This window comes from Ammospiza nelsoni, chromosome 1 (assembly GCF_027579445.1).
Source record: "Ammospiza nelsoni isolate bAmmNel1 chromosome 1, bAmmNel1.pri, whole genome shotgun sequence".
Taxonomy (NCBI): Eukaryota; Metazoa; Chordata; class Aves; order Passeriformes; family Passerellidae; genus Ammospiza; species Ammospiza nelsoni.
In genome coordinates, this window is record NC_080633.1 from 113,237,924 (window position 1) to 113,251,363 (window position 13,440).

The 13,440-nt window shown below is 34.2% G+C and overlaps 1 protein-coding gene across 2 annotated transcripts in view; it reads left to right on the forward strand.

Annotated features, from left to right (window-relative positions):
* Positions 1-13,440, forward strand: part of SNTG1 (syntrophin gamma 1) — a 326,664-nt gene that overhangs the window by 238,698 nt on the left and 74,526 nt on the right. The window lies entirely within an intron of this gene.

The window sequence follows — 13,440 nt, forward strand, 5'->3', positions numbered from 1 at the left end:
TAGAGTTGTGGATTTAACATTCTTTTCCAGTTACTCTTTAAATAATTGATAAATCATGGTGTGTATGCATGTTTGATATCAGAATTATTTCCTTTTGCACCAGATTGACATAAATGTATCTTTATATTGCTGTATAAACATAAACTGTATTTTAAAATATTATAGCAAGCCAAATCCTGAGAGGCTGTTGACAAGCTGTTTTAAACAGATTATTTTTAAAGTTTTGTGCTTAACGAGATAGTCAGCATACCTCTCCAGACTATTTAGCAATGTATGTCTGCACCTTAATTAAGCTAACTACTCTTGCTGCAGCAGTATGGCTATTAGCTCATTCATTTACCAAACAGTAACCATAAACAGCACTTTCATCTCAAAAATATAATAAGCAGCAGTCAGGAAAACAGAGTATGCAATTTGAATTAAAGAAAGTGTATTCCCTGTTGATCAAATAGCAACTGGATCTCTAGAACATCCAGGCTTGCAGACGCCTCTACCAGTAAAATAATTTTCCATTTACATAGCTGGATAGATTGCATGCCAAATGTAGCTTAAGGTAATTATATCTATCTGACCTCTATTTAGTCTTCTGATCCAAAACCCACTTCCTTTTACCTTTGTAAGTTCATAGACCAAACCAAAATAATCACTTCTTATTTGTTTTATGCTAACGTTTTTTTAAAGCCATAGAAACAGACTCATGGAAACTTCCTACTTACTCCTGGTTATAATACCACTCGGTCTTTGCAGTGGGGTGACTTAGGAGGCAGTTTCCATCTTGACCAGGTCAGCAGCAAATAAAAAAGAAACCAACTTGCCTCATCCCTGGTCTGTGTAGCTTCAGGTTTATGTTGTCAAACTACAACTCTGATCCATGCTTTTTTTCCTTTGGATTTGAATAGACAGCCCTTTAGCTCCAGAAATGTTACCTTTTCAGCATAAAAAAAGACTGCTTTTTTTTTAATATATATTTACTTCTTCTATCCCAGGCATTAGAAAATTGTAAAAGTTCATATTAATAAAGGAATTATTTTCAACAGTGCCAATATTTTTATCAGTCCTTTATCAGCTTCTTACTAGGTCTTTGTATTCTTCTTTTCTGTCTCTGTGTTTACTCCTGTTATTCCATTTGTATTTCCTGTTGAGCACAAGGGAGTCTACCAATAGTGTTACCAGTGCTAAATAACTTCTTTTACATTTTCACATATGAATACTTTAATAATCAAAACTCACTAGATAGCCATATTTTATGTAAGATTCATACTCTACTTATCCACTGGAAAGAAAAGGAAGTCTCATGACTAAATGATTAACTTTTTAATATCCCAAAACAGAGGAAATAAGTATGACAGTAGAATTTGTAACTAAGAGTGGGCTTGGGAAATATCCCTTGTCTACATAGAACCAGAAACATGATAAGGCAACATGAGATCTCAGCTGACAAGCGGCAAGAGTGCAAATAGTTTTGACATATACCATTAATAACAAAAAGGAGAAGAAAAGGGCTGGTTGACTCCATTTTGAAAAGAAAATTATTGGCAGACAGTGACAAGAAAGGGAAGAAATTGAATGTTCTTTTTGATCAGAATTTACTCAAAAGGTCAGTTGTAAACAGGTGATTGTCACCATTGATAAATGTGACACAATCTTGAATAAAATCAGATCATCTTAGAAACCAGAGAGAATATTAGGTATACATTAGTGAAAAGCTTTTTAAATATATACATTCCAAGTACATCCTCATTACATTACTTAGAACCTTCAAGAGATTGAGCCTCTGTTCTAAATCCATGTGCTATGTATGGGAAGTTTCTAGATGAAATAAATAGCAATAAAGTAGAAGTTACAAATTTTGTGTGGCACAGAACAACCAGTGCATATGGTTTCAGAGTAAAAACTCTCTTCATATAGCTTTATTTCATTACTGTTTTTTTTCAGTTGTGACCAGCTCGAAACGAAATCTTTTGCAAATTGTAATGTGTGTGTTAACATCCACCTAATTACTGCTAGGAGCAGTTAGTAGTTATGCTGAAAGAGTAATTCTGTATTTGATGGAATTGCTGCTTTCATACATCTTTGGGATTCTCTTCTTCTTTGGCTTTGAGTATATGCTCTCACAGCAGTCTATACTTTATGAATAGACATGATACTAATCAGATATTTAGTTGCTTTGTTCAGTTCTTATTTCTTAAAATTACGCACCATTTTTATATATATTACCATTTTAAGTGTTTTTATAAAAATGTCAAATTTATGCAGTTAATTCTCTCATTGTGACAATATATAATAATGTAACCTCGTATAATTTTACTTATTATGCAGCATCTGTTTTTTTTAGAGCTTGACATATGCACTTCACTTGCAAATTATAGCTTTTATGTTCTACTTATGCCATTGTCTTCATTATACCTTTGTTGAATAATTTGTTTCCTGATTTTTATTTTAACTATAGTGCTGGAGTAATTTGCTCAGTAAGTGTGTGCATGCTCTTTTCTTTCAGGAAAGATAATGTCCATAATAGGCAACTAGAATTTCACTAAAGTAATGGGATAAGACATTGTGGGGGAAAAAAAAAAGAAATTGATTCCAGTAATTTAAGTGTCATAAAGATGATTCCTCCTTTGATATCACTTTTAATGTTGAAACTTAGAGAATTGTACACATCTTGGTATCTTGAAAATGTGGGATAGTATAACTTGTATTTATTATCTTATGACATTATAGAATCTTAGAATATCACGTTAAAAGGGGACGTCGAGGATGGTCTGATCCAGTCTTTCTTGGCAAAGGCACAATCTATACAAAATGCCAAGAACCCCATTCAGGTGAATCTTAAAAGTATCCAAAGCTGGGAAATATGCTGCTTACCTGGGGAGGTTATTCCAATGACTGATTTTTGTCATTGTCAAAAATTTTCCTCTTGTGTTTAATCAGACTCTCCCGGAGAGTATCTTGTACTCATTACCCCTGTGTTTTCCCTGTAACTCCTTGTAAAAAGGGAGTCTCCATCTTTGTAATCACCTTTAAAATACTGGAACATGGTAATAAGGTCTCTCCTAACCCCTCTATTTTCGAGGCTGAGCAATCCCAGTTCTTTCAGTCTTTCCTTATATGGCAGGCTTCCCAGTCTTTTGATTGTCTTTGTGGCCCTTCTATGGACCCTCTCTAAATCATGTTTGAACTGCAAGAAATACTGATAGAGCAAAAATCCATACTTTGACTAATCAATCTCCTTTACTGCTGAAATGCAATTAGACAGGGAGTTGCTGTTCTGAAATCTGTCCAAAATGCACACTTAAGTAAAAGTCATCTATAAATTTGCTTTTAACATCCTTAGTGCTTGTCTTAGCTGTTCTTAATGCCAATAAATTGGAAGTTTATGAGAGGTTCGAGAAAATCCCGTTGATCTTAACTATTATACGCTTCCTATTTAAGGATTAAAAGATTGTATCCAAAGCAGGAAAAATATGCCATCTATTACTAGTATCAGTTTAACAATATTCTTAAAATTAAATGGTCCCTTAACACACTTCTCAAAAAAGAATGAAGAAAAAGTCTGAGATGAAAATGAATTCATTTGTGCAAAAATCTTTACCTTACTTTTTTTTCTCCCTTGAGAAAAATCTTCTACTTCTTGGCCTACCTTTCACCCATGGTCCCACTGAAACACAGCTCTTTACACTTGCATTTGACCATATTGATCAGTATTTGAGCATTTATTTTCAGAAATACCATAACATACTTGAGAAAACCCATATTTACAGAGATTTTTGCATACTATTTTTTAATGAATTCTTAGTCATGAGGTGAAATTGGAGATCAATAGAGAGTACTGTATTCCTTAGAAGGGAATGAAATTCAACACTTTTTAAGCTAAGGCTCAGCAGCTTGTTAAGAGAAGGAAGGTTAAGAAGAGTCCAATCTTTCCTATTTATGGCAATCTGGAAGCTTTATTGCAAAAGACTTTCTCATTAAAAGTCAGCTCAGGTTATAACTGAATACAGTGCTAGAGTCAGTCTGTGATTAATCTGAATACAGAGTAGAGTGATATCAGGAGGAGGGGCAGGGTGTATTTTATAAAATATGAGGACATGACTTTTAACTATACAAGCACTACAAAATAATTTTGTAGTATTTCAAGTGAAATTTAAAATTATCAGTTATACAGTTGAATAGAGAGCTTCCAGAAAAAACAGGTACTGTAAAACTCAGGTGTTTATAATGATCTTATATATGAAATTTCTTTTTCTTTTGTAATATAAAATTTAGCAATTATGTTGATACCATGTTTATTATCATGTGAACCTAATTCTCAACCCCTATTTCATCTTATGTCAAGCAAATTATCTAAGTAATGTAATAACAAGTGATTTTTTTTAGCTTACAAGAAGTTTATCTGGTCCTGTCAGACAAATTGTCTCATAAATATTGCTGTTATTCCTGAGAGCTTCAAGAGAATAGAATTGTGTAATTCTTTTAGACAGAAGAAGTGAAATGTGACATAACACAACAAAGACAAGATGTTTCTATAATTTTATTTTTAATCCACTCAAATTAAAGTAAATGAATGGGTTGATTATGGAGTGATGGAAGATATAATACCTGTAAACACTAAAGAAAACCTCTTTAACTTTGTTGTAAAGATATTTGTTTATTCCACTGGCAACTGGCCAATTTAATGAATTTTGACATCAGGAATTCATTTAGACTGGTATGCTGTGGTGTAAGTATTAAATGTATTTTAAAAATCACTAGCTACATTTCTATTAGGTTCTGTCAAGGCAATTAATTGTCTCCTTTTATATAGAATTGTAATGGCATAAAATTCCTCATTTCTTCTGTTATTTTACTACTCCTTTTGTCATCATAAATTCTGGACTATGAACTGCAAATGTTATTATCTGTACAAAATTGAGGAATTCTGAAACAATGCAAACTTGGCAAACTGTTAACTCTTCGTGAGCAAGATCAGTAGATTGTCTACGGACTGAGGGCAGAGGAACAAAATATGTTTAGTTGCAGTCTTCAACAAACTGCATTATTCTATTTCAGTCCAGTCAGAATGAAAAGACCAGGTTGGAAAGAGGGACCTAAAATGAAAGGAGCCATTTGACTCAGTAAAGAAATGGCTTAAAATCTGTGGATAGGACTTTTAGGGGGAAGGAAGAAAAGAAGGGTAATGACCTTCAGCAAACATATTATATACAGAGCAAACCTCTGATGAAAATGTCAGTTGGGTTGTGATGTATTTTTCTTCCAATACTTGCTAACAGTTCAGTTGGAAACTTTAGGTGGGAAGCAAAAGTATTGATGTCTAAATCCAAATCTTAAACTGAATTTGTAGGAGTTATGGTTTGCAGTTCCCTTCCCAAAGAAGGCTGAGGAAGATGCCTCAGCTGTAACGTATGTGCTGGTGAAATCTCTAAAGAAGTAGAGAAATTGCAGAGGAAAGCTGACAGAGAGGGTGAAATCTGGAATGGGGGTGTGGAGAAGGTGATTGGTAACAAGTCAGGAAGATCTACAATAGCACCTACTGTGATTGAGAAAAACCTAGCTAACAAGACATTTCAACTCAGATTTTCTTCACAGGGAAATTATCCCTCCTCAGGCAGTGATGCATTAAAATGCTGCCCACAGGAGCTGAAGTTTCAAGCTAAATGACAGAGTGGATTAAAAATAAAATGGAAGCCTGGCAAACTGGAAAAGCTGTGAGATTAAGGATCATTCTTCCCATGAGGAAATGATGTATTGGTTGGTCATGACTGACTCACTCCTGTGTGTGATGAAAACTGCTCTAGTGTCTGGACCTAATGTTGTGGGAAGTCTTCTACCAGGAGCTTAAATCTGAGGGATGTAGCCAAAGCCATCTAGTCAAATGACAATTACCTAGGACTGCTGCTTCTTGCAGGCATGACTCATTTCTGTGTCACTCTAAGCAGATAAAAGTGGCTGCAAGACTTTTGGAGAAAGGCTGAGGGGATCGGAGCTGTTGTAGTGCTCTAGTCAGCTCTCCTGGTCATTCAGGAAAAATGTGTGTCATTCAGTGCTCATATGCAAAAGTAGCTACCAAAATAAGCTCTGGCCTCTTTGACAAGAGCATGAACTTGGAAGATAATACAGGGTGAAATGGAACTGGCTTTGCCTGAAGAAAAAAATAATGTTTCAACTTAAGAAAAACTACACAAAGGGCAAGCAGTTTGTTCTTTGGGTCTGTGATGGATTACATGAGAAGCAATGGGATTAAACTGCAGCTGGAAAGAGTCTGGTTCAACATAAGCAGAACTTCCAATGCTAAGCAGAGGTGTATTTGCTAATAGATTGACTTATGAGGCATTAAGAGACTCATCATGGCAGGACTGTACAAATGAGTTCCACAAACAGCTTTAATCGACTGAATTGCTTTTAAGCAACTGTTGCTGCTCTCTTATATTACATAGAATGAACAAATTCATATCAGTTCTTGCAACTGCATTCAGAAATATTAGGATAAGATAAACTGTGGATACTAATAAAGTTTTTCCCCTATCATTCTGTGAAAAATTCTGAAAGTAAATAGTATATACTGGGTATTATATTGTCTAAATGTTAAGTTTAATGAAATGGTAAGTGAAAAGTAAAATTGAAGTTGGCTTATCTATAATATTTAATTGCCTTGAAAAATCAAGAGGTAATGAAATCTGGTATTTTACACCAGGAGAAACATATAGATCAATTTTTAATAGTTTAATTTAACAGTTTAAGTCTGGTTCCTGCTGGAAAAATGACATGGCTTCCTTGCTCTGTAGTAATAAGTAACACCAGCTTTTTTACCTCTTCGTGTGATTGATACTGCAGTAATCATACTCCAGTGAGCAACTATTATTATGATATAAGCCACAATTACTCAGTTGCATTTCATTATCTGAAGCAATGATTCTGGTGTCTCCTTCTGGGTCAGATTTTTTTCATACCTTTTCAATTCTTCTTGTTCACAGTACTTCCAATAAGTCTTCAGTACAGAGACGCATGTTTCTTACTTTCAGATGGGACCATAATAGCTGCTTCAGGCACTGGATTTAGTTTGGTTTCAGTGTCTCTAATAGTATGCATGTTGCTGTTGGTATTTTATTTATGGACATTCACTGTTATAAAACTCTTTGTAACACATGTATCTTCTTTAAAGAGGCGCAATAGAAATATTTTCATTAAGGTGGCATTCACTTTTAGGAATGGCTGTTAAATATTTCAGGATTAAGTGATGCCATTCATCTATCAAGTAAAAAAAAGCACAATGATTTCTAAAAAAGAAAATTTTAATTGGGGTAAAATTAATTGCAGTCCTATTGTTGGAACCTCACATATGTTTTGTGAGTAGGTTTTGTGTTTTTATCCTTAGGGCTCCCACTATGCTTCCATGTAATAGGCACAAATCTGGTATTTCTTTCTGATATCCATCCATTACTTCTGTGATTGTGCTGTTCAATGTATCACTGAATCCTTTTGAGTGAGAAAGAAAAAGGTTTAATAATATGCAGGTTTGTGATCACATTTCAGATGGCCATTTGTGCTTTGATAGTGCTTTTACGTGTCCTAAATTACTAATAACTCTCAATATATTTTCTTTCAAAAGCTCAACACCTCTTAGCAATGATTTGTATTCATCTGCTTCTGTTTTTGAAGGTGCATTCCTGACTTTTACTAGCTGTATTTTATAGTCCCCAAAAGTATTAATCAAATACCTTTATTTATTGGAACTCACCAAAATATGGAAGATCTCTGCTTATTTTGTACAGCTGGCTAATAAAGGCAGTCAGTAGGATTTAAAAGGAATCTTGTACAGTTCTGCTTTCCAGATGTGACCTTAAGATTATCTCAGGCCGCTCTTCCTCTACTCCTATATAGAATTTAAATGAAACATTTTAGTTTCCATATGGATTAAGATGATTCATGAGAACTGTTAAACTGTTCCAGAATAAAGATCCATCTAGTCCTGTGTCTGGTGATAACAAAAGAATAGTTATATTTCATTTTGTCTTTCCAGCCATCTGCTACTTTAGGACTTCTTCAGACAGCTGATTAGGGACTTTCTGAATAATGTCTACTGTGTCCTCATTGTCTATAAACTTTACAAGTATTTGATCATTTGTTTTACTTTTTTTTTACTCATAAGAGAGATTTTATAACATTGATTATATAAGCTGAAATATATATCTTGGTTCTCACTTTTGTTCTCATCTAGGAACCATAGTGAGGATGACTCAGCCTGCAGGTATCTATAGGAACAGACTGGAAAGCAGAGGTCATGCTTGTGCTTATGCATTATTCAGTGTTGAATCAAGCCTCTCCTCTGTGTAACTGTTCGTACATTCTGGAGTTTTTCCCCTTTCTTCCTTCAAGGAATTTGGTGCTGAGTTCCTTCAGGCTGAGTGTGTTTGCAATCCACTGTGTCTAGTCTTGACAAAAATCCAACTAGGACATGAAAATGGTAGGAATGATGGAAGTAATCCTAATCTTTTATCCTTTGAACCATTCAGCTGGTTAAATATGATCAACACATGACAGAGAATGGTGCCATTCACTGGTAGGTCAAGAGGCAGATGTGAATTAAATACTTCCTATGCTCCCATATATTCCAGAATGTATTGACTGATCATTTTGCATAACTTAACTTACACAGATTTTTAGTGTGAATTCTAAAATCTACTGCAGCTTGCAAAATCAGCACCAAGAATTGCTATATTTGTTCTATAGGCAATTACATATATTTAAATGCATTCACCAATATACGATGTATTTTGTGGGGACTGTTGCATGCTTCTTTCAAATCTTCTTTGATTCTTTCAATGTGCATAAACTCTTGGACAACAAAATTTCACATTCTTACCACAACTTACCTATCCCTTTGAGTAAATAAAAACCTAGCAAGGAGAGAAAGACTAGCCAACCGGCAATTTGAAGTATTATGTATTCTTTCTTATTCATTAACATAAGTTTATCACAGCATGAACTCGTGTTTTCTTCCAAATTTTAATGATCTGGCTTCCTCTTTGAAATCACTTAACATCCCAATAGCACAAACTGTATTGTTGCTTGTCTTCATCTCTGTGCATGAGATGAACAACTCTGTAATGAATTTATGTTCTTCTCAAGCTATTCTATTTTAATAACCTGTTACTGAATGTGAGTCAGCAGTTGTGTATTGCAAACAACTGATAGAGAAGGTTAGAGAGTCTAAATTGTTTGGGGAAATCCATAAAAATGGCTAGCATAAAGTAAAATAATAAAAGGTTCTTTTAAATTGGAAAATGACTGTGACCTGCAAAATTCTGTGATATCTACAGACTGCAAGAAAATGAGAGATCAAATAATATGTGAAAGCGTGGGGAGTATCTTATTTACTGCCTAAGTCAGCAAAAGACTGAGCAGGCACTGGTGCCCACTTGTTTCCTTGGCTGTTCCCCTAGGTACTCCAATGGAATGGTCTCTGTCAGGATCTCTGTCCTAACAACTAACACCTACTCTTATTCTTTCTTCTAGATGACCAGGTGTATTATCTGAATCTTAATTGTCTATTAATCATCTTTCCCATTATCCCTTTAGAACTTTGAGTCTAATTTACAATATAGTTTATCATGAAATAGGATCAAAGCAAGTGTGGTATACATAGAGTTTTCAAACACCTGATTGCTTCTGTTTAAATTTTTAAGGGTTGGAGAAACCTGAAATCTCTTGATCTTACTACTTTTAAGAGTACTTGGAGCATATTGAAAGATACATTTCCAGATCATCTCATGAGGATCCTGTGATTAAATGGGAATAGCACATTTCATTAATATAAATAGATAAGAAAGAGAAAAAAACTCCTAATAAATAGTAGTTTTCAAATTACACTTTAAAATCCTCATATGGAAACTGAAAATAAATATTGCTGTGCTATTGGCCCCAAGAAGGTCTGAAATGGTATCTCTCAGAGTAGTGAACAATTCAGTTCAGCTTTAACTGATTGTGAAAATTGAAAACCCAGCTTTTATGAGCTTAATCAGCTGCATTTCAGCAGAGGGCTACAATTAATGGGAAAAGATAATAGTATGGAACATTGTTCTTCTGTATTACTGCATCTCTGGCACGAAGACTTTTAAATAACAAAAACTAAAAAGCCCGAACATTTGCAATCATTGTGCACACCTGAAGCCAAGGCTTGCTCATTTGTGCTCCTGCTGAGAAGTACTGTGTTCCATGTTCTTGTTTGTTTCCTCTGCAGAGCAGGCACAGCCATCACTGTGAAAATATCCATCTGTAGTTGCAGCATCTAGTGCCCAAAATTGACTGAATTTGGCCATGGGACATTTTTCATCATGTTATTTCACTTCAAATCATCTCCCTGCCCAGTATTCTTCTTGTCTGTGATATCCAGACATACTGTGAGATGAATTTTTGGAACATATCTAGTAAAATGTATTTGTACCATTAACAATCACTTATATTTTGAACCAATCTTCTTTGATAGCTTTCACTAAAATATATTCTTCCCATCCCTGAAAGTTTTCAAAGCCAGAGCTTGGGTGGAGCTCTGAGCAATCTGGTCTAGTGAAGGTGTCCCTGACCATGGCAGAGGGTTGAAACTAGATGATCTTTACTGTTCCCTCCAATCTAAACCATTCTATGTTTCTATGATACCATTATTGGTCTTGTATTATCACCGTTTATTTCTTTCCTTGTCAGATGCAGGATACTGCAGAGACCTTATTTCTGACTCCTTCCTCCTTCCACATTGAATTGATCATTAATTCCCAAATTACTTTCTCTATGGTGTTCTTAGATTTTTTTTTTCTCCTAATTTGCATTAATGGAAATTGAATCAGAATAGAATATCATCCCTCAGCACCTGTTTTTTTCTGCTTGAAGCAGAAGCAGGTAGTTCTTGCTAACTTCAAATCAGCCTGCATTGTGTTTGTCTTCAGACGAGAGTCTGTTGTCTAGCTTCTTCTGTCTCCTTTTGTGCCATTCTGATTTTTAATTGCTCTGCACAAACACATCTTTCTAAAGAATATTCTCAGAATGTCTTTTTAGTATAATATCTGTTGGTGTGTTTTTTAAGAAATATTACATTTGTGTGTATTTGCAGTGTATTGTACTGATGAAAACAAATTTTATTTAATTACATCAGTTACATAGTTCTGTGTGCTATGATTGTGCTTAATAACACATGGTAGTATTACAATGGGTTCAGTAAAGTTGGAAGACTGAAGCAACATTTCTATTTTAGATAACCAGTAAAGTAATTGAAGATTTTTTTCTCTTTTTTTAATTTCTGGAAAATGTTTACTTTTAGGTTTTAATTACCAAATAATTTAGGTCTGGAAATTAAATTTTACTCAATTGTAAAAGGCTGGGAAGAACATATGTATGCTGCCTTTGAACTTTTGTTCAACTTTTGTTGGACTTTTTAATTCTGTAATGTTCAATATTGATGCACATGAATGATAAACATTTAGGTGTTCCTAAGATTAATCATACTTAACCATTTTTAATTTCAGGTAGATTTGAACAACTATAATACAGTTTTGAAGTTTCTGTAAAAGAGTCAAAAATAATGCATTTCAAGAAATCACCTTATTACTTTAAAGATAAACATAGTTGTTTTAGTTAATCAAAATAACAGCAGTTAAAACAACCATGTAATGTAGGTGCTTAGATTGTATTTTAGAAAATGAGCTGGAAATTTTTGAATGAGAAAATGATGTTTCAAGTACATATTTACATTTTAGAAGAACATTAACAGCACACAATGCACCTAATGTACTTTGTAAAAAAAATGCAGTCTCTATGTTTGAAGTAAATAAAAACACTCCTAAATTATTTGATATATAACTGTAACTTGCCACTAAGTAAATATTTACAGTATTTTGTTTAGAAAAGTAAAATTTCTTTTTCTTAACATTGTACTTTCAAGCCTTAAAATTTCCAGGCTATTAACTGAAGTCTTTGCTTAGATTAAAATACATTGTTTTCACAAGGACTTTAATAGATTCTACTAACCCAAACAAGAATTTATCATGCTGGATTAATTAATATTTGGTTTAGGAATAAATCCCAGAAGTCTTCAAGTATTTTTTAGGCCGAAAAATGTGGGGTTTATCTACTTTTTATTTTAAAAATCACATTAGATAGTTGGTATCTTGTATGGATTGATTTTATACTATTTCTTTGTCCTTTGAATGTCCTTGTTCCTCTAATGCTTCTCCTTAACTAGCATTGAAGAAGGAAGGGTGGAAATGTTCTTCTGACACTTTTGATGGAGGATACATTTGAAAACCAACTGAAATTGTGTGCCAGCATATTCTCGACAGTGGGAATTATCCTTTGATAGCAAAATTGTGGGATGTCAGGTGCACTTGCTCAGTATTTGCATGTGGAATTCAAAGAGCTTGTGACTGCAGCCTGGTTCTGAAGCCTGCAAAACACATTGCCACTCACAGCTCTGCATGTAGTTGTTTAGGGACAATATTGTAAACACTGGAGGAAATTCAGTGGTGATTCTTCTTTTCTTCTAAAAAGATGTTGCAGGTTGGTTGAAGCAGTTTAATGTTATACTGTGGTTTCAGGGCTTCCCAGATCATTCAGTTACATTCCATATAGAGACCTAGTTGGCAATATCTTCAATTTAAATATGTTTTCTTCCTAGGTATTAGGTATGTGTCATGATTTACTAAGTTTTAGATTTACTAGGTTGTCAAAAGCTTTCAGAGCTGATGCTTAAAAAACAATATTTTTCTTCTAATAATGGTAGGAATGGGTATGTTCTACACATAATTCTCTTTGTATTGGACACTTCTGTCAGAAAGCTGGCAATGTCTGTTCAGAGGGAGTCCATGAACTGCAGGGCTAAACAGAAACTCAGCAGGAATTACGTGTCTCAGCCTGGTTTTCTCGTTGCTTTTCACCTAGGGATATTGTTGAATGTTTTAAGAAAAAATTACTTGAACAATTATCAGAACTGATTTTGCATACTTAATTTTGCACCTAGGGTAAAAGGGTAGAGTAAATGGTGTTTCTAAAGATGTTCCAACCCAAAATTTCATCATTCCTTAAGGAAAGGAACTTGCTTAGAGATTGATGACTTTGGTGGTTGGCAGTAAGTTGCTCTGAAATCATTTTATTTAGAGTCAAACATTCTAGTTTATTTTATATCTTCTAATAAGAAGAAGAAAAAAAAGAAAATTGCACTTTGTTTCAGAATTTAGAGATAATTTTGTGTGTAAGCATCTCTTGTGGGTTCTAAACAGCAAAATGAACCACAGTAACCACAGAAATATCCCATTGTTCAAATGAGCTTGCCAAAGGTTTCAGTTCCTTTACTGCAGGAGATTTTATTTTCTTTTTTGCAAGCATAATTTGGGAGAGTCTAATATATGTGTCTAAAATCCAGTTGGATTTATTTGTTTTATTTTTCATCCTAGTGAC